At 45.1% G+C, this 20,907-nt stretch overlaps 1 long non-coding RNA gene across 2 annotated transcripts; it reads right to left on the bottom strand.

The window, feature by feature from the left end:
* Positions 1–7,100: 7,100 nt before the first annotated feature.
* Positions 7,101–20,468, bottom strand: LOC129403663 (uncharacterized). 2 transcript variants are annotated; one of them, XR_008629361.1, is made up of 3 exons: positions 19,230–20,468; positions 16,173–16,306; positions 7,101–9,041 (listed from the first exon to the last, which is right to left on the bottom strand). It is a non-coding gene; the product is annotated as an uncharacterized LOC129403663 (long non-coding RNA). The 2 variants fall into 2 exon arrangements; XR_008629362.1 differs by lacking the exon at positions 7,101–9,041 and adding an exon at positions 9,050–9,497.
* Positions 20,469–20,907: the final 439 nt, after the last annotated feature.

Genomic DNA, 20,907 nt, shown 5'->3' with positions numbered 1-20,907 from the left:
TAAAAACAAAAAACAAAAAACAAAAAAACAAAGGGTTATTTCTGTGTCTGAAAGCATGTTTGTATTGTGGAATTGTTAAAGTTAGAAAGCTCATGATTTGAAATAACTAAGGTACAAGAACTATTGAACTTAAGCCAAAGAAGGTTTACTCATGTTTCATAAAAATTGATGGTTTTAAAAAAATCGATGGTCTTATGCTGTTGTGTCAATGTACATATGCGTCTGCAATGGATTATTAGAATGTGAGCTGAAATAATTGTGGAAAAACAGGTTCAAAGAGTAATGGTTTAGTTAAAATATGAGTTTCTAGAGGTATGAATTTGGTTGCAAAACTTATCCTACTGTATTTTATTTGATCTCTGAGACTTCTGGTAACTAAACTTTCTAGAGATACTTAGCAAAGAATTATAATAGATTAATCTCAGGTGTCAGTCTGATAGTCTGAAGCCATAGCATTGCTCCTAGGTTAAAGCTTGAGATAAGAATGGAGATTTTTGTGGAAAATGTGGGAACTTTTACTGACTATTGTTAATCAGACTGACTGTTAATCAGTCTGTCCAGTACATAAAAATGCATGTTATTATTCTGATAACTTTATTCCATGCAAAGTTTTGTCACCAGGTATCAACTTGACCTTCAGAGACCTTCATACACAAGTGTGAAATCTTGTTCTAGTACCTTTTTGGTAGAATCTATGAAGACGATATTGGATGGATTATCTGGACTCCTATTACAGTGCTCTTAGGGAATAGAATTCTTCAAAAGTTGCAGGAAATCAAAGTTTTTTCAAATGTGATTAAATGGTTTAGACATGTTTTACTCTACACTGGACTTCTGGTACAGTGCTCTTATTAATGGGAAGTCAAGGTTTTCGACATGGGATTGAATGGGTTAAATATGATGTTAAATTGTATACTTTATCTCTACAGATTTTAGCTTCTTTGACTAGGACCCACAACAAATGGGTGTATTGCATCTCATTGTGAGTAAAGTGAAATGTTTGCTTTTCTCTTCTTTTGTACCTTCAGTATGTTTTTGATGCTTCATGGCACTATGTTGGTTTGCATAAATCCAGATAAAAGTCTTTCCTCTCTGTAATAGGGTCTACCCCTCTGCAGACAGGAAAATCAATTATGGGACCCCAAAGCCCTCTTTCAGGGAAACAGTCAAGGGATTGGTCTAAATGACAGGAGCAGGTATTTAACAGGTACTGTTTCAAGGACTCTACAAACCTCAGGGAGACCCTAGAGGCCGGCTGGCTCAAAAAAAGAATGGAAATCACCACTGCTATGGAGAATGAGGAATCCGGAAATCTGTGTGACTGACATAGCCTGGGCCTACTCTTAGCATCAAGAAAAACCCTGGAGACCAGGATCTCTCCCAGCCCTGAAGAAGGGAGGGGATGGACTCCTTTCTGCCAGGATGCCTCTATGGAAAATGAGGCCCAAGGCCACCTCCAGTTCAACCTGAAGACTTGAGGCCATCCAGTTCATCGTGGGACACTTTTGGCCAGGCCTGGGTAACTCTGACGTGCCACATAAGATTAATGCCATTATTGGTGTGTCCTGTCTTTAGCCAACCCCCAGGACTTCTCAGTAAATAACTGGGGTACCCAAAATGGAGAGTTCTCCAATCTTGCTGTATTTATGCAAAAGAACAAGTCAGATTTGTCAAGCCATTAGGCAAATTTTAAAATGAGGGTGGAGAGAAAACCATGTTTCTGTAACTTGCTTTTTAAAGAATCAGATTCAAATTCTACAGAGTGATGTAGTAAATGTATTCTAATCTTGATCTAAAAGGTATCCCCTTTGGTAATTCAGGTAAAATGTGTTTTACCAACTGTAAAGTAAGCAGCCTAGTCTTTGGGACTCAATGTTGAACATGCTGTCACTAGTCTGACCAGGGCTTTAGTAAGGGGAACCTCAGCTCAAAGTGCAGAATTAATTGATTTCCCCCAACTTGTCAATTGGCTATAGTGCCAAGAGTGGACATCTAAACTGGTTCTAAGTATTCAATTTTAGTTCTATGAACACAGTCATTTGGAGAGAACTAGAATTTTTTTTAACAGCTCTTAATTCTCGTCCATCATGGGATTAATACCCCATCCAGAGAATACTCATATAAGATACTCTGCAAAAGAGGAACAATAAGCATTGGAACAAGGTTTTCAAAAGGAAATTGATAGATAAAGGATTACACTAAGCTTCCAACATGGGAAGATATTGCTTTAATAACACTGGTGAAAGCCTTCGTTCATGGGGAGGAACTCAGAACTGTGCTTTCTGTGCCATTACTGAACCTAGTGGAAAACCTGGGCCTCCTTTCCTAACACTTGTTCAGCGTCAAGGAACTTACCAAGGAGAGGATTGGCAGCTTGACATGCAAATGATCAAACGCTCATATTCAAGGTATAAGTATCTACTGGGTCCAATTGATAGCTTCAGTGTATGGGTAGCTTTTCAAATCTGAGAAGTAGCTTGGTGCTTCTATGCCACTAGAAAAATCTGGATACAAGTCATTTTCTATCAACCATGGGTGAAGCAGTTATTCCTTTCCATTGTTTTTTTTGACAGAAATAGGTATGGCATTATATTGCTTTGGTTTCTGTTGCTTTAACTCTTAATGTTTCCTAAGACAGCAAACTATTCTGTTCTTACTAGGTCAGAAAGGACCTTCCACATCTCCAGGGTCTAATCATTTCAAAGTGCCATCCCTCAGTCTAATTGATCTGATCTTGTCTTTCAGATAACTTCAGGAACCCATCCAGTTCATTGCCTGGGGCCCACTAAAACTAAGGTAGCATGAGGTTTCACCCCTTGTGCAGGCAGGGCCAGCGCCCCTTTGTCAGCATGAAGCAGCTCCAGAAGATGGACCTTCAGCCATTTTCCCTTAAAGATTTAAGGTGGTGAAATCTCTGGGGGGGGGGGGGATATGATATAGGCAGGTAGATAGGGAAAAGCCCTGGGCAATGAAAATTTAGATTTAACAGTCTCTGGGAAGGAGAATCTTAAGACTTGCAGATTCAAGAAAACAAAAGACCCAGAGGAAACCATCAGCAGACCCTGAGGATAATGGGCCCCTCCCCAGGAAGTTCCCCAAAGAAGGCCATCAGCACTCCCAACCTCCCTGGTAACCTTAGCAAGGAACTTTTACCTGGAAAGAAACCCCACGTGGGGGCAGGTTGAAGAAACCCTATAAAAGACACCTTGAACAAAGGAAGCTGCCTGAGCCACCTGGCCGAGCACATGTGTCCCAAGCACATGTGTTGCCCGCATCTCCCCTCTTGAGATGTGTACTTTCATGCTTTCATACTTTTGTATCTAAAGATCGGTTATGCGTAGGGGCTTCCTCCACCCTTGGAGAAGACCCCGTTCTCTCTTGATCGCGTTACTCTTACCTGTCTCTCCCTTTCTTTTATCCCTTCCTCCTATCCTCAGAAATCTCTGAATAAAATCAATTTACTTCACTGCTTGTGTACTCCTGAAATTCTTTTCCGAGAGTGAGACAAGAACCCAGTAACCCTGGGTCCTGGGTGGTAGAGGCGGTTGGGGAGAAAGTGACCGTCGAGTCACCTGTGGGGCCCACCGACATCACCAGGACATGACACGTGGATTAACTGGAGAGACATAGTCCAAGCGACTAGGGCGCTGGCGTCCTGACCTGAGGCCAGCCATTATGGCAGCCTGGAGATGCATGCGCGCACACTTAGGCACTGCTTGACCTTAGCAACTGCAAGCCCGTCCCCCGAGCACCTTTATGCCGCCCTTAAGCAGCCTTTATTGGGTCCAGGCAGAGCCTGGTCCCTGTAAACAGCAGGAGCCAGGCTTTCCTTCCTTCCTGGCAGGCACAAAAGACGTTCAATCAGGTCCTCTTCCCACCCCCTCCGCCCACCCCCAGCTTCCCCTCCCCACCCCTGCCAGCCAAACAGGACTGGGACTGCCAACTACTCTGGGCCTAGCCCCATGGTGGAGGTGAGGAGGGGAAGGAACAGTGTGTCCCTGGGTGGGCACGCTGGCGAATTCAACAGTACTAGTCCAGTTGTGGTGGTCTTGGTGCGTCCTCCTCACTACTGAAATCCGAGACACATTCTTCCTCCCCTTGGCCATCCTGCTTCCAAGAAAGCTAGCTGACCTGCAAAAGGAGCACTACTTAGGGTGGATGGGGGTTCCCAAATGTTCTCATTTCCTTTGTGGTTTTTTTTTTTTTGCTTTTGGGTCACACCCGGCGATGCACAGGGGTTACTCCTGGGTCATGCACTCAGGAATTACTCCTGGTGGTGCTCTGGGGACCATATGGGATGCTGGGAATCAAACCCGGGTTGGCCAGGTGCAAGGCAAATGCCCTACCCGCTGTGCTATTGCTCCAGCCCCTTCACATTTCCTTTAAACTCTCAGTATCTCTGATTATTTTTCAGTCTCCGAGAGAGGGGATAGCATGGAATCATTGACCCAAAATTTTCTGAAGGAAAGATCTGGGGCCATAAACAGTTTATTCTGGGAGACCGACCTTAAACTGAATGAACACTCATATACACTCCTTTACACAGGCCTGGGGAAAACCCCACTTTCTTGCATGGAGCTCAACATTAATCATAGAGAAAAAGTAGCAAGCCCCTTTCTAGAGGGCTGCCTGCCTTTCTAGCACTCCTGGAGAGACCACTGAAGACCTTAACATCAGAATATAACAAGACTCTCTTGCAATACTGTGAATAGCACCCAATTTACTTTCTTCACAGTCCTACTCATCATTTTCAGTTCTCATTATCTCACACTTCTAGAATATAAATTCAGTGAGAAGGGGCTTCCTCCCAGTGTCTAGTTGAGTAGAGAGCTTTGAATGGAGTTGGTTTCAAGAGTGGCCTCATTTAGGGATGGATGTTAGTTTTCTGAATTCTTTGGCATTAGTACTAAATGTCTTCTCACGTTTCATAGTAAGGTGGACGTTTTTTGTTTGTTTGGGGGCCACACCTGGAGGTGTTTGAGGTTGCTCCTGGCAGTGCTCCGGAGGCCATGCAGTGGCGGGTATCAAACCCAGGTCTCCCTCACGCACAGTCCATGCTCCAGCCTGATGAACTGTGTCTCAGGCCCCTAAGCTAGTCTTGTTAAGACTCCATTGTAGGTGTTTGAAGTTTTCTTGATGAGTTTGATTTAACTATTTTAAAAATTATTGTTCAAAACTAGGTCAATAGTTCAAACAATTGAGTCCTTCAGTAAGCTCTTCAAAAGTCCTATCTTCCACAGCTATTTGACCACTTTCTGAAATAGAGTTAACAGAGGTCAATTCAAAATAATTGTCTAAAATGACCTTTCTCTGAATGTAGTACCCAATGATATTAGGTGTGTTCTTCCTTTATACATCAAATAATTTTATTTATTTTTTGCTTTTTCGGTCACGCCCAGCGATGCACAGGGGTTATCCAGTCTCATGAACTCAGGAATTACTCTTGATGGTGCTTGGAGGACCATACGGGATGCTGGAAATCTAACCTGGGTGGCCGAGTGCAAGGCAAACACCCTGCCCGCTGTGCTATTGCTACAGCGACACCCCCCCCCCAATAATTTTATTTTGAAAGCATAAAATAAGAGCATTTTCCTTTTCAATGCAGACATTAAGTTTGGTTCTTTTTGTTTCTCTGTTTTGGGCCAGACTCAATGGTGTTCAAGAATTTTACCCACTTAGAACTTGGGAGTCACTCCTGGCAATGCCGTGCTGAGCTGGAAATGAAACTATGCATCCTGCATGCCAAGAGTGTACTCAGTCTTCTGAGCTATCTCTCCCACCCACTGCTTCTTTTACTTCTTTTATATTTTGGGTGTAGGGATCATATCCTCTGGTACTCAGGGGCTATTGCTGGCTCTGTGCTCCCTGGTGGTGCTAGAGGGGACCATATGCTGTGCCAGGGATATGCAAGGCAGGTGCCTTGGCTCTAGTACCATCTTCTTAAGCCCCGAATGGTTCTTAAAGGTTCTTATAGTTGATAGAAATTTTACTAGATGACCAACGAAGTCACTTTTACTAGAAGAACTGCCAAGACTACAAGGCTGAAGTCAACCCAGGGTCAACTCGTGTAACAATATAAGATCTCTGACAACTTAAAATTTCTGTCTCTAAGACTGCAGGTATATAGAGCAAGGAGAGCAATTCTGTTTGTGGATTCTCTACTGATTCTTCAGTTTCCTTCAAGGAAAAATATATATAACATATATATGTATATATATGTATGCATGTATGTATGTATATATATGTGTGTGTGTATATATATACATATATATATATGTATATATATATATATAAGCACAACAGGCTCAACCGTTAACAATATGTCAGTAAGCTCTTACTGAAGGGCTTAATGGTCCCTGGGGGAAATACAACAATCTTCACATACTTTCTCTAAGGAAACATTTTTGGAGCATATTCAACAGTTGGAGCGATAGCACAACGGTTGGGCATTCACCTTTCACGTGGATGACCCGAGTTCGATTCCTCCACCCCTCTCAGAGAGCCCAGCAAGCTACCAAGAGTATTGAGCCTGCGAGGCAGAGCCTGGCAAGCTACCCGTGCGTATTGGACATGCCAAAAACAGTAACAATAAGTCTCTCAATGAGAGACATTACTGGTGCCCGCTCGAATAAATCGATGAGCAACGGGATTCAGAACAAACAATACAAAATAAATTCTTTTGTTCTGCTTTGGGGCTGGAGTTCGGGATCGGGATGGAAACATCCAAAATACCATGATAGGAAGGTGTAATGGTGGAGGTATTTAAATATTAAATGTAATAAAATATTGTGAATTACTCTATAAATTTAAAAAGAAAGCAGGATCTTGAGAAAGGTTTGGTAGTGGCATAGATGAGCTGGTTTCTCCCTGAGATTCACTTACTAGAGTCTGTTCCAGTTCTTTTTCTAACAGCCCGGTTTTTTTTTTTTAATTAATTTTATTGAATCACCATGTGGAGGGTTACATAGTTCTCAGGATTATGTCGGTTATACAATTCTCAAACACCCTTCACTTCACCAGTGCCCATCTTCCATCACCAACCCCCCCAGTATACCTGCCGCCCCCTCCCACCTCCCCAGTCCCAACCCTTGCACATGATATGTTTCACTTCGTTTACGCCTTATTTCGATTACATTCCATGTTTCAACACACAACTCACTACCGTTGTTGGGGTTTCCCCCAAAAAAGAAAAGCAGTCCTATTGCCAAGGAGGCATTTGATAGTTCTCCATTGCTAAGAATATAGAGATATTAAGTCCCGCTGTTTGTTACATAGTTTTTCTTTTTCCCCCTTGCCCCGCGCCACCGAGTTCACGCCTGTTTTAGTAATCGCCACGCTGCCTGACAAGGGAAAAAAAACCAAAAAGGATGGTTATTTCCCGTCATCAGCAGGCGTGGGGCTCTGGCTTAGTTGATAGACTAGTAGAGTGTCTGCAAGCAGTCTCTGGAACCGAAGGTCTTGCGCTGGTATCGGCTCCGGCTCGAGATTCCACCAGCGTCCCGCTGTTCCTTGTACATAATTTTTCCCCTTATATCCCATTCCCACGCCACCAGGTCTGTTTGCTTAATGGACATCACACTGTAGTTGATGACACACCGCGTTTCTTCCCGAGAAAGAAGAAAATTTCTTCTCAGCCGGCGTGGGGATATAGCTTAGTTCAGTCTAGTGAGATGAACAGCCCGGTTTTTTTGACTGTATACCCTAGGCCTAAGTGCCATAGATTCTGGGGGGAAAACATTTAATTAGTTTATTTCATTAACTAGATGAAGGTTTTGCTGGGATAACAGAAGATTACACATGATCTATACTTGAAAGATTACTTTGGAACAAAGAAGATTGTTGCCCCAAATAGGAGAAATACTGTTCCCATCCCCATACCCCTAATCTTCATGGTAGGAAGACAGCTCTCAAATTGTGAAGTTAAGGTTCTGTCAGAGTGATAGTACAGCAGGTAGAGCACTTGCCTTGCATGTAGCCAACCCAGGTTTGATCTCCAGCATCCCACAGAGTCCTCTGAGCACCGTCAGGAGTGATTTCTGAGTGCTGAGCCAGGAGCATCATTAGGTGTCCCCAGCACGTCCACTTCCCCCACCCCATCCCCCAAAATTCTGTTCGTTACTACCTAAGGTTTAAACAAGTATTGTTAAAAACATCTGCCTAAGGCTTTAGCAGTTTAGCAAGGAGAGGGCTGTTTCTGATGTATCTGAAAATATGATGGGGGGGGAGAGAGAGAGAGAGAGAGAGAGAGAGAGAGAGAGAGAGAGAGAGAAAGAGAGAGAGAGAAAGAGAGAGAGAGAGAGAGAGAGAGAATTCTTACCCACACCCCCATTCCAATCTCCACAGAGACCTCACAGTTTATCCAAAGTCTCGGCTATGCCAACTCCAGGGCTCTTGCAATCAAAGGGTGACAATACCACCTCTAAGCACAGAAGATCTTTATGCTTTGCTTCTGAAATGGTGCCACAATATCTTCATTTTCCCTTTCTTCGAGGTCAGAAAGATCCTGAAGCTGGATTTTAGATTGAAGGTCCTTCTGAACATCTCAATGTAGATTTTAAACTGTTTAATTCAAAACAAAACCTCAATTCCAGCAATCCGTGCTAACAGTTGAAGTAACCTGTGACTTCAACATTAAGCCAAACTTTCCATGAACTACACCAGCCACGCACATACAGAGCACAAAAGTGCTATAAAATATGACACCACCATCAATTCACTGAGATCTTGATTGATTCTGGGGTGTGACCGGTGCTTAGACACTTTCACTTAGACAACTCTCATTTGTCAGGTCTGTTGGTCCACAGGACCCCCTGCAGGCACACCCCACAGTGCTGGGGAGTCCTGCAGTACTCAGGACAAAACCCCGGGCCTTGAACACGGTCAGCACAGGCTCTGCACTTGAACTCTCTCTCCACTTCCACCTTGACAATCCTTTTATACCATCCATTGAAACCAAAATAGTAGTCTGCCAGTTCCTGGCACAGGGAGCTGTTTAGGGCAAGGGCACGATGTTGAACTGCTTTATGTCTGCTGAGACGAACCTAAAGACATAAGACACATACTCGAGGATAGGAATGACTTGCCACAGAGATCTAATTCAGCTGACCCAAGACTTCTCAATACAAGTTTCATAAAGTGGCTGTGAAGAGCAAATCAAACAAACTTTGGTGGTTGCTGTTGTTTTAGAGCCATACTCAGCAGTAATCAGTTACTCCTAGCTCTGTGCTCCGGGATCACTCCAGGTGGTGGTTGGGGCAATCATATATGCTACTGGGTATAGAACTAGGCTGGCAGCAGCAAGGTTAGCACATTAACTCCTGGCCTATTTCTTTGGTCCTTAAACATTTTAGGCGTTAAGTTCATAGTAAGGACTAATACTCATTATTTTCAAGCCATGGTACTTTTCTGCATTATTTCCATAGTCTCCCATTAATTTGAGCGTTTGTTTCCCTGATTCTGCTGGTCAGTGAAAGTATAAGTCAGGAAGATCTTCAAGACTGTAGATAAGCAAAAGAAATAAATTGCTTCAGTGATTCTATCTAGCAGCTCTTGTCTGAAACTATAAGCTGAAGGAGAGCTAAGACAGACATGCCCCCAAGGAAGGACCTCCATGTGTAACACTCCCCTCTCCAAATTATTAGCCTTGCTAGAAGAGACTATGCAGCACTGTCGTAGCACTGTCATCCCCTTGCTCATCGATTTGCTCTAGTGTGCACCAGTAACGTCTCTATTGTGAGACTTCTTGTTACCTGTTTTGGCATATTGAATACACCATGGGTAGCTTGCCAGGATCTGCCCTGTGGGCGGGATATTCTTGGTAGTTTGCTGGGCTCTCCGAGAGGGACAGAGGAATCGAACCCGGGTCAGCTGCGTGCAAAGTAAATGCCCTACCCTCTGGGCTATCGCTCCAGTCCAGAAGAGACTACAGTATAGTTATTTTTATAGCAATTTATGAGTAACTCTCATCTGCATAAGAGCTTCCTTATGAAATAAAAGTTATGTCTGTTATTAATTCTCTAGATACACATTATTGTGGACTTCTTACATCATTAGTTCTTAAATGTCAAATTCAACTTTCAGCCAGCATGTAGTATATGAACATATTATAAAAATTCAAATGCAAGGTTGGAGAGATAGTCCAATGGGTAAGGTCATTTTTGCCTTGCATGTGGACAATCCGGGTTCAATCCCCAGCATCCCATATGGTGCTGCCAAGCCTGCCAGGAGTGATCCCTGAGTGCAGAGTCAGAAGAAAGCCCTGAGCACTGCCAAACAAAAAAGAAAAACAATTTAAATACAAATAAAAGCAAAGCAATATTAATTATTGATTTATGTGCCTATCACTATTACCAGTTTATAAGCACCTTGAGTGCTCAAAGGATCCATATTGTATCCTTTCTCATTCTTTGAAGCGAGAAAAGTTTGTTACCAAAAGTGTATCAATCGTTCGTTGGTTGAGAGAATACATCAAGGAATGATAAAAGAGAACAGAATTTGACATATCTCATACTGCTAATATTCCAAGAGTAGCACTCCACATTGGATGGGGTTTAAAATAGAAGGCAACCAAACTTAGGGAATATATATTCCTCGAGAACATCATGCAACTACTGGAATGGGAAGGAATGGGAGTGAATATAGATGGTTGGCAACTACACCACCTCTGCTTCGCTACTGACATTGTTCTCATAACACCAAACATTAGCAAGCGGCACAAATGCTGGCCGACTTCAACTGCGAGTATGAAAGGTCGGACTGCAGCTGAATCTCAGCAAAACAATATTCATGAAAAACGAACTAGTCCCTGACATTCCATTTGCTCTCAATGGAACATAGATCTCCAAATGCAGCAGTTTTGTGTACCTGGGTCAAGAACTCAACATGAGAAACTACTTGGTGCCAGAATTGCCCAGGAGGAAGAGAGCAGTGTGGAACACTTTCAAGAGCATCGAGGAAGTGGTTAAGAGGACAAAGAACCTCCAGCTGGCCACCACTTTTCGACTCCATGGTTCTTCCTGCACTAACATAGGCCTCAAAGACCTGGGCCCTACAAAAACAGGATGAGAACGATATTCAGGTATCCCAAAGAGGAACTGAAAGAGCCATGCTTGGAGTATCACGTTTCACTCAAGTGAAAGAAGGAATCCAGAGTCCAGACATCCGTCAACGGTCAAGAATCAGGGACGATGTCTCGTTTGTCAAGGCGTCAAAAATCAGATGCGCCGAACGTGTAATTCGATTCAGAGACAACCACTGGACTAGAGCTGTTACCAACTGGATTCCATGGGACGTCAAAAGACCGCATGGCCACCCACCAATGAATGGCCACACTTCTTTGTCAAAACCCTGAATGAACGATTTGAGGCTCTTTGTGTTCCTGGAGTGAGCAGATATCATTGGGCTACACTAGCACGTGACAGAGACGAATGCAGACATTACTGGAGCCCACTTGAGCAAATTGAAGACCAACAGGATTACAAGTGATACATGTGATACACACACACACACACATATATATATACATATCATATCACTTTCTTCTCTCTTGTTATTTGTGTATAGGAAAGCCATGGACATATGGGTATTGATTTTATAGCCTGCGACTTTCCATGTTTACTGCTTCTAGGAATTTCTTGGTAGAGGCTTTAGGGTTCTCTAAATATAGTATCATGTCATCTGCAAATGATGAGAGTTTTTTTTCTTCCTTTCCTATTTGGATACCCTTAATGTTTTTTTTTCTTGACTAACTGCTATGGCAAGTACTTCCAGAACTATATTAAATAGTAGTGGTAAGAGTGGGCATCCTTGTCCTGTCCGTGGTCTTACAGGGAAGGATCTTAGTTTTTCCCCATTGAGAATAAAGCTTGTCGTGGGTTTATGGTACATGGCTTTGAGTATATTGAGAAAAGTTTCTTCAATTTCCATTTTGCTGAGACAAAGACAGTCTACACAATGGGAAAGGTTATTCACACAATGCCCCTCTAGAAGGGGTTCAGATCAAGGATATAAAAGGCACTGGTTGAACTCCACAAGAAGAAAACATCCAACCCCATCAGAAAATGGGGCAATGAAATGAACAGAAGAAGAAATCCTTTTTCTTCTTCCTCAAAGAAGAAATCTGAATGGCCAAAAGACACATGAAAAAATGCTCTTTGTCACTAATCATCAGGGAGATGCAGATGCCTACTGGTTCAGCCTTTCTGGAAAACAATAAGGACACATCTCAAAAAACTAGAAATCAGTTCCCACTTGACACAGCAATAACATTTCTGGGAATATAGCCCAGAGATGAAAAAATGTACAGTAGAAATGACATAGGCACTTGTATGTCTATTGCAGCACTATTTACAAGAGCTAGAATCTAGAAACAATCCTAGTGCCTGAGAACAGACCACTGCTTAAAGAAACCTTGGTATATCTACACAAAGGAATACTATGCAGCTGTAGAAAAAAATGAAGTCATGAAATATGCATAGAAGTAGATCAACATGGAGAGTATCATGCTAAGTGAAATGAGTCTGATAGAGAGGGACAGACATAAAAGGACTGCACTCATTTGTGGGCTATAAAAGAATATATATATATATATAGTCTCCTATAACATAATAGGAGACTAACACCGAAGGATAGTTAAGTAAGGGTCAGGAGACTAACACTAAGGGATAGTAAAGGTCAGGAGAACTGCCCCAAGGCTTGATAGCCAATCTCATGCTCTAGGGGAAAAGGTAGCTGGGATGAAGAGAGGAGCACTAAATAAATAATGGTTGGAGGGATCGCTGGGGATAGTAGATGCATGTTGAAAGTAGATTATGGACCAAACACGGTGGCTGCTTGTTACATGTATTGCAAACCATAACAACACCCAAAAGGACAGAGAGAGTAAGAGGGATTGTGTCTGCCAAAGAGGCAGGAGGTGGGAAGGGGTTGGGTTGGGGATGGGGGGAGGGATACTGGGAACATTGGGGGTGGGAAATGGGCACCAGTGGAAGGATGGGTGCTGAACATTGTTTGACTGAAACGCAATCATGAAAGTCTGTAAGTCTGTAAGTGTACCTCACGATGATTCATTAAAATAAAAAATAATTAGAATAAATAAATAAATAAATAAATAATTTTTTTAAAAAAGCAGATAAGAGAAGTTTAGAAGTGCATGTGTTTGCAAGGCCCAAAATGAATCTAAACAAGGGAATGAGTAGACTGTGACTACAGGGGGATATTGGAGCAGATTATTTAGGAGCTTGTTAAGGAGTTTGAACAAGGTATAGGTAGTGAGAAGTCATTTGAAAGTATTAAGTATAAAACAACCCACATTTTCTGTTTCAATATAAAAATGAAAATAGAAATAAAAACAGAATGTTAAGTAAATAAATAAGTACAAAATAAGTAAACTGGATTCCCCCAATATTCCACTTTACATGCACTGAGGAGAAATAAAAACATACAGACACAAATATAATTGCAAAAGTGGCAGAGGAAAGTCCATCAGCCAGTGATAAATAAAATGTAACCTGGCCGTACAATGCCACCTACACAGGAATGTCAGTCGACAACAAAAGGGAATGATGCTGCTCCAAGGCTGAGCCTGTCATGGGGTGACAGCAGGGCAAGTTGTATGGTTCATCCACTATTAAGGGACCCTCCAGAACAGGCCTGACTACCAGCAAAGTGGCTGAGGGAAGGCCAGAGGCCAAGGGCAGAGAGAGGACTGGAGAGAGACTGGTAATTGAAGGTGTTTCCTTCAGCGGGGGGGGGGGGGGGGGGGGGATGAAAAGGTTTTAAAGTGAAATTGAGGGGTTCAAGAGACAGCTCAGCAGGCTACAGAGCTGGCTTTTCACACAGGAGGCCCAGGCGGTATTCCTGGCAGCTCTCAGCCCCCAAGTGCTGCCAAATACACATCCTGGAGCAGCCTGAGTGTTGGTGGGTGTGGCCACAGGACCAAAATAAATTAAACTCTGGTAATGGCTACACAATCCTGTGAGTCTATTTAAAAATTAAATTCTACACTTTAATTGGTGGATTAGAGCCCAATAAAGCTGTTCTTAAAATGAAGGGCATGTATGTATGTACATGAAAGCGCTAGCAGTGAGGGCCGGAGGGAAGGGATATGGCTCAGTGGCAGAGCACAGGCTTCTAAGTGTGAGGTCCTAGGTTCAATCCCTCGGATCAGATATGCACACACACAAAATAAACATGTTAAAGAATTACAAATCTAAGAAGTGGAGTTGGAGTGATAGCACAGCGGTAGGGCATTTGCCTTGTACCCTTCTGAGCACAGAGCTAGAGTAACCCCTGAGCATCACTGGGCAGCTGCCTTCCCTTTCCCTGGCCCAGCCATCTGGAGCTGACCTCACACTGGGCCTTTTCCACCAATGCTGAAGTCAAATCAACAACCACGGAACATCTGTCCCTTTGACTAACACACTGCTACATTCTTCCTTGAGGGTTAGTGACCTGGGCACTTGTTTGTGCCCATTTCGAGAGTTGGCATTATTTCCCTTGGAATATAGAGGGGCCACATAATTTTCTTTCATATATTAAGCCTTGTACCCATTTTGGTTTCTGAGCCCATGTGATACACAGTCTGAGGTAACACATTTACTGAGTCACCAAGTGTTTGCAGATTACACAAAGCTTTCAAAATTTGTGTTTTCTCACATCCTATAATTTCAAAGTTGCTAACCTGGTTATGTGGTGCTAATGAGAGGCTCTAATTGGAAGTTTCAGATTTCTTGATTTTACAAAAAAATAGTGGGGTGGGGTGGGCAGAGACAGTACAATTGGTAGGGGTCTTGCCTTGCATGCGGCTGACCTCAGTTTGTTCCCCAGCATCCCATATGGTCCCCTGAGCATCACCAGGAGTGATCCTTGAGTACAGAGTCAGGAGTAACTCCTGAGCACTGTTGGGTGTGGCCCGAAGAAAACAAAAAATCAAATGAAAAACTTCAGTAAGGGCTGGAGAGATAGCTGAAAGACCTGTAGTATTTGCTTTGCTTGTAGCAGCTCCAGGTTTAGTCCCCGGCACCCCATGGTATCCAGAGCACCACACCAGGAGTAAAAACTGAGCACCAGAGGAATGTGCCAAAAAACACCCTATGACAGTACACATTAATCTATTTGGTGTTAAGTAAAATCACAGAGTTTATTTTCTATGCATCCTTTACTGCTACCTGTCTAATAAAGTTTCAAGTTCTCTTTCAAACAGATGGGTCACTATAAAAGATCCATAATTCTCTCTAAGAATCTTTACCGGTTTCCTGAGAATGGGAAACAGCAAGGGTGTGGCCACCCAGCTGAACTACTGGGCCCTGGTCTAAGCTCACAAGGGCCCACGCAGGGTTCTCCCAGGAGCTGTGTAGGGCTGGTTCCCTTGGATGATCAACACACTGGACTACTGCAGCGATACTCGGCCAACTGGTCTGGATGGGCCATTGTTAGGGCTCATGCCATGTGGTGAATGAAGCATGAGGAACTGGGACTTATAAATGAGTCCCTGTGCATGCAAGGCCTGTAACCCATGACCACAGAGCTATCTCCCCAGCTCAGGACTAGCCGTCTCTCAAGTGTCTAACCACATTATTAGACAATGTGGTTCCTTTGTCTTTTGTACCCTACGTGGCAATGCTCAGTGGTTACTTCGGACTCTGCACTCAGGAATCACTCCTGGTAGTGCTTGGGGACAATATGGGCTGTCGGGGATCAAACATGGGTTGGCCATGTCACAAGACAAGCTCCCTCCCCACTGTACTATCGCTCCAGTCACTGAAGTGTGTGTGGTTTTAAACCTGATTCATGTCGCAGAATGAGATTTTTATGAACTGTTAATTTAACATGGGCTAAGGGGAAAATAAAGGCTCAGTGAGCAAAGTGTCTTGCCTTAGGAAAGTGTCTTGGCACAGATGAGCCTCAGCACGAATTCTGTGGTCAGATGAGCATTAGCTTCCCCCAGGGCTGATATGTGTTGACAGGACACACCTACAGGAAGTGTCTAGCACTGTGTCTGCCTCATCTCCTCGACTCACACCCAGAAGCCCGGGCTCCATCATTGCCAGGCAATGAATCCCAGCACTGGGAGGGGACCCAGGGCTAATGGGGAAAGGCAGGGACCACTCAGAGTCACTAGCTGAGACACTTCATGGGGCCCTTCAGCCCCGCCCAGAGCTTGCCCAACTCACTGGGCTTGTGGGTGAGGGAACCACGATGCTCAGTCCGGCTCCATCCTCCCGAGGCTCTGGCTGGCTGCTCCCCTGGCAGGCTGCGCTGGTCAGCTCGCCCACCAGACCCGAATGCTGCTGGCATGGAGTGCTCCCTGCAGAGACAACAGGGGGAGTTCCCAGTGGTGGCAAGTCCGGGAGCCACCGTCTAAGGATGCTCGGAATTATCAAATGCTTCCTTTCCAGCAGTTCCAACTTCGGGGGGCGGGGGGGACTCCAAATAATAGTGAGTTTTTGTTGAAATATTGAATGTCATCAAAGTAAAGAGAAAGTAAAGTGAAATTTATCAGCTACATAGGCGGGGTGGGTGGCTGAGGGGGGCGTGGAGGGAAGGTTTACTGTGGTTCTTCGTGGTGGAATAGGTGCACTGGTGAAGGGATGTGTGTTCGAGCATTGTTTAACTGAGATTTAAGCCTGAAAGCTTTGTAACTTTCCACATGGTGATTCAATAAAATAAATAAATAAATACTTTTTTAAAAAAAGAAAAGGCTGGGTCAGGCACGACTGAACTGATGCAATGGGGTGTGGACGGGGTGGCACAGGGCTTGCTGCTTCCTGGGGTAGTTGGCAGGTTGGCACAGAGTCCATCTGGGCTTTGCTGAATTCTGACAACACCTTTGGAAGTTTTAAACAAAAAAATACCCTATGTGACAAGTTGGACTGCCCACTAGGATGCCCACCGCGGAAATCGTAAGTAGGGAGATACTCTGCTTTGTGATCTGAGCACAGAGCAAACATCTCTCTGAGTCCTCCCCATGGGGACAGGCCTCCTCCCCCGCAGTCCCTCTGCTCCCCCAGCACAGAGGACAGCAGGTATGAGAGCTGAGAACCTCGGGCAAAGGAAGCTGACAGAGCAGAGACAAAGGATGAGATGGGAAGGGGAAGTAAGTACCTTTGAACTCCTAAGCAGCCTAACTGTGGGCCTGCAGTTAGATCAGAAGCCCAGGCCCCAAGACTCCTTCCTGGGACTTGGAATTTGGTCATGTGGGGACCATTTTATTCTCAGAACAGTGAGGTGCTGCTGGTCCACCTCTGTGCTGTGGGGACAGAGTGCATTTGTTCCCTGAAGTCTCTGCGCCTGGATCTCAAGGCTTGTCATGTGGGCACAAGTACAGACATGGGGGAGGGCACCACTCAGTTCCCCCCAGGGGGGTTGAGCAAGGTCTGCTCTCCTCTCTGCATGCTTCTGGGGCCACAGGGAGCCAGTGTCCCTGTCTCTGTGGACACACACCCTTACACATTCAGGCACACGAGTCTCCTTCTCAGCCTTCTAGAATGGGCACTAGGCTAGTGTTTTCTCTTCCCTTGTGGAGGTTTCTCTTGTAGGGCCAAGAGACAGTAGCTAATGGTGGCCCACATCTGCCCCTGTGGCTGAGAGTGCAAACGCCCAAATGTGGGCTCATGGGAAAGAAGACTTTTATCTGATAGTCTCCTAGCTGAGCTTTACTCTGACCTACCTTCATGAATCAGATCTTTCAAAACATCCTAGTCAAGAAGAGGTGATTAGAGGCTGGAGCCATAGCACAGTGAGCAGGGCATCTGCCTTTCACACTGCTGACTTGGGTTCAATTCCCCCAATTCAATTGGGGGCACCCTAAATACTCCCCCACCTAGAGTGATCCCTGAGCACAGAGCCAGGAGTAAACCCTGATCATTGCTGAGTGCAGCCAAACAAAACAAAACAAAACAAAACAAAGGTAATAGGGGATCACCTACACATTTATGGTCAGCTTTTTAATCAAGGGCACCAAAATATCTGGATGCCAATATTTTTGTTCTTGTTAAAAAAATTTTGGTTTTGTGTTGCTGACGTTAAACCAACAGTAGGGTTTGGAGTGATAGTACAGTGGCGAGGGTGTTTGCCTTTAGTGTGGCCAACCTGGGTTTGATCCCTGGCATCCCATATGGTCCTCTGAACACTGCCTGAGTGCAGAGTCAGGAATAACCCCTGAGCACCGCTAAGTCTACGACACCTCCAAAATAAATAAATAAACAAATAAAACCAAAAAACGGGAAAGACAAAAAAAAAATTTCAAAACAAGTTTAAGAATGTTCAGTTAGGGAGGGTAAGGGTGAAATGGTCCTGGGTCTATATATGTTGCAGAGAAGGATTTTCAAAACATTTTCTACTTGTCAATTTTTGGCAGTTTTTTGTTAGTTTGTGGGCCACACCTGGCAGCGCTCAGGGATCACTCCTGGTATGTTGAAGTTCAAGCCTGGATTGGCTGCAAGGTATGAGCGCTACCAGCTATACTATCTTGTCATCCCAACTTATAAGTTATTAACAGAAATTATATAGTAAATGTTGGTGAAAATCTTAAACACTAAAACATATACTCCAAGGGCTGGAGAGACAGTACAGGGAGGGGTTAATACACTTACCCTGTATGTGGCAAATGCAGGTTTGATCCCTGGTACCACATGGCCCCCCAATATCACTGAGGACAGAGCCAGAAATAGCCCTTAGGCATGGGAGGGTGTGGCACAACACCCTCCCCTTCCCCGCTGTGCATTTGTGTGAGTGCTCCCAACTTCTTAGACTGCGGCTCATGAGCTCTTAGGGTAACTCACGGAAACTGAATGTGAGAGGGTTGTGAGTATGTGGGCCACAGGAGAGTTATTATTTTGGGGGCCTTACCTGGCGATGCGCAGGGCTGACTCCTGGGTCTGAGCTCAAGGATCACTCCTTGCAGGGTTCAGGGAACTGTAGAAGGTGCCAGGGTCAAACCTGGGTTGGCCATGTGCAAGGCAAGTGCTCTCCCCGCTATCCTATCTCTCTGGCCCAGGAAAAGCTTTCTGAACTGAGCACTCATTCAAAATCAAGCTCCTCAGAACCCGAGGTGCTTCTGGCAGCACTTGCGCAGGGTGGCATCTCAGGAGCCAAGAGGGGCGGCGAGTGGAAAGAGTGTAAGAGGCCCCCTGGGTGCTCTAGAACATGGAACTGCTGGGGATTTCCCAGCCCAGTGATGGCTCCACCCCCACCCCATTTCTGCCCCCCACCCCACAGCCAAAGCTCACCTGTGGGTGATGGCTTTCAGAGGAGCCAGAAGGCAGGCTGTGACAAGGGCTTCCACTGAGCACGCTTCTTCCTTTCATCTCCCTCCTCGGCGAGGATGTGCTTGGTGTGCAGACAGTGGATGAACATGGCCTCCAGGGCACTGTACACGGTGTTGGCGTCGGCATCCTCACTCGTCACCACCGTGTCCCAGGACACGTACTGCTTCTGCAAGGCCTTCATGGAGCCCACAAGCCCCTTCTTGATGACTTGGAGGATGGCGCAGACAAACACCAGGTTGGTGGCACCCCTCGAATGCCACTCTGTCCTCCACCAAACACGGGATGAGACACACCCTCAACAACGCTTTTCCCTGCTGATCTACCGAACTAGCACCACCTGACACTAGAGGCACAGAAGGAAAAATCACACATGCACACCACTCAGAGGAAGCCGCTGTTTTTAGGTTGTTTACTTATTTGGATACGGGGTGGAGAACGCAGATTTCAGGAGGCCCAAGGACCCCTCCAGTGATTCTCAGTAGCTGGTATGGCAGTTCAGTGCGAGGGCCTAATGGTCTGTGCTACCTGTACTGTGCAGTGCTGGGCATTAGCTGGGTCACCCCTGGATTCTGGGTGCCACCAAGCCATGCCCACTGATGCTGGGAGACCAGGTGGTGCTAAGAATGAAACCTAGGTCAGGTGCACACTAAGAGTTGCCCTAACTGCTATACTCTGTTCTAGTCCCAAGTAGCAATTAAAAAGTTTTTCAGGGACTGGAGCGATAGCACAGCGGGTAGGGCATTTTCCTTGCATGCGGTTGACCCAGGTTCGATTCCCAGCATCCCATAGGGTCCCCCCAGCACCGCCAGGAGTGATTACTGAGTGCATGAGCCAGGAGTAACCTCTGTGCATCGCTGGTGTGACCCAGAAACCAAAAAAAAAAAAAAAAGGTTTTCAAGGGCCAGGGAGCTATGCAACAGAAGGGGCATAAGCTTCACAAGCAGGAGGCTTGGGTCCAGCCGAGCACCACCAGGAGTAGGCCCCAACACCCGCCCGCCACACCCAGCCAGGAATAGCCCTTGAGCACCACCTGTGTGGCCCCACCAAAAATTACCCAACAAAATGTTTTTTATGCTTCCTCTTTCCAAAGCTTCCAGAAAATGGGCTGCCAGGATGACTTTAGCACATGTAGTAGCACCAGGGTTTGGACTTGTGGCCTCATGAGCTTGTGACCTCATTCAGGCTTTAAGCCACTGGACCACCTATAGCCCCTGGTGTTTTTTTTTTTCTTAAATAGAGGCTATTCCTGTTATGCATCGGTGGGTGGGCCTGAGAATGTTTTGGGGATGCAGTGACTGGGCTCAAAATCAGGGACTTAAAGACAAGAGCTGGCCACTGGCCACCTTCTCTATTTCTGAAACATGTCTTAGAGCTACATGGAACTGGGATTCAGAGGTGGACTCCCTCAGAGGGGCTGCTCCGGAGCCTGGGGAATGCCTCTAGGCAGGGCTGAGCTTTTCACCTGATGCTAGACCTAGACTGCAGAGCATCAGTAAGAGGAAAAAGTACTGCATTAGAGCCAGAAAACAAAGGAAAGACAGGCATTTCTTTCTATGGTAAGAAAGAGTCTAGGGACCAGATCAATAATAGAGCAGGGCTGGCCCTTGCCCTGCATATGATCCCCTGAGCCCTGCAGGAG

The sequence above is a fragment of the Sorex araneus genome, chromosome 3, assembly GCF_027595985.1.
Source record: "Sorex araneus isolate mSorAra2 chromosome 3, mSorAra2.pri, whole genome shotgun sequence".
NCBI lineage: Eukaryota > Metazoa > Chordata > Mammalia > Eulipotyphla > Soricidae > Sorex > Sorex araneus.
This window is presented reverse-complemented; position numbering and strand designations above follow the sequence as displayed.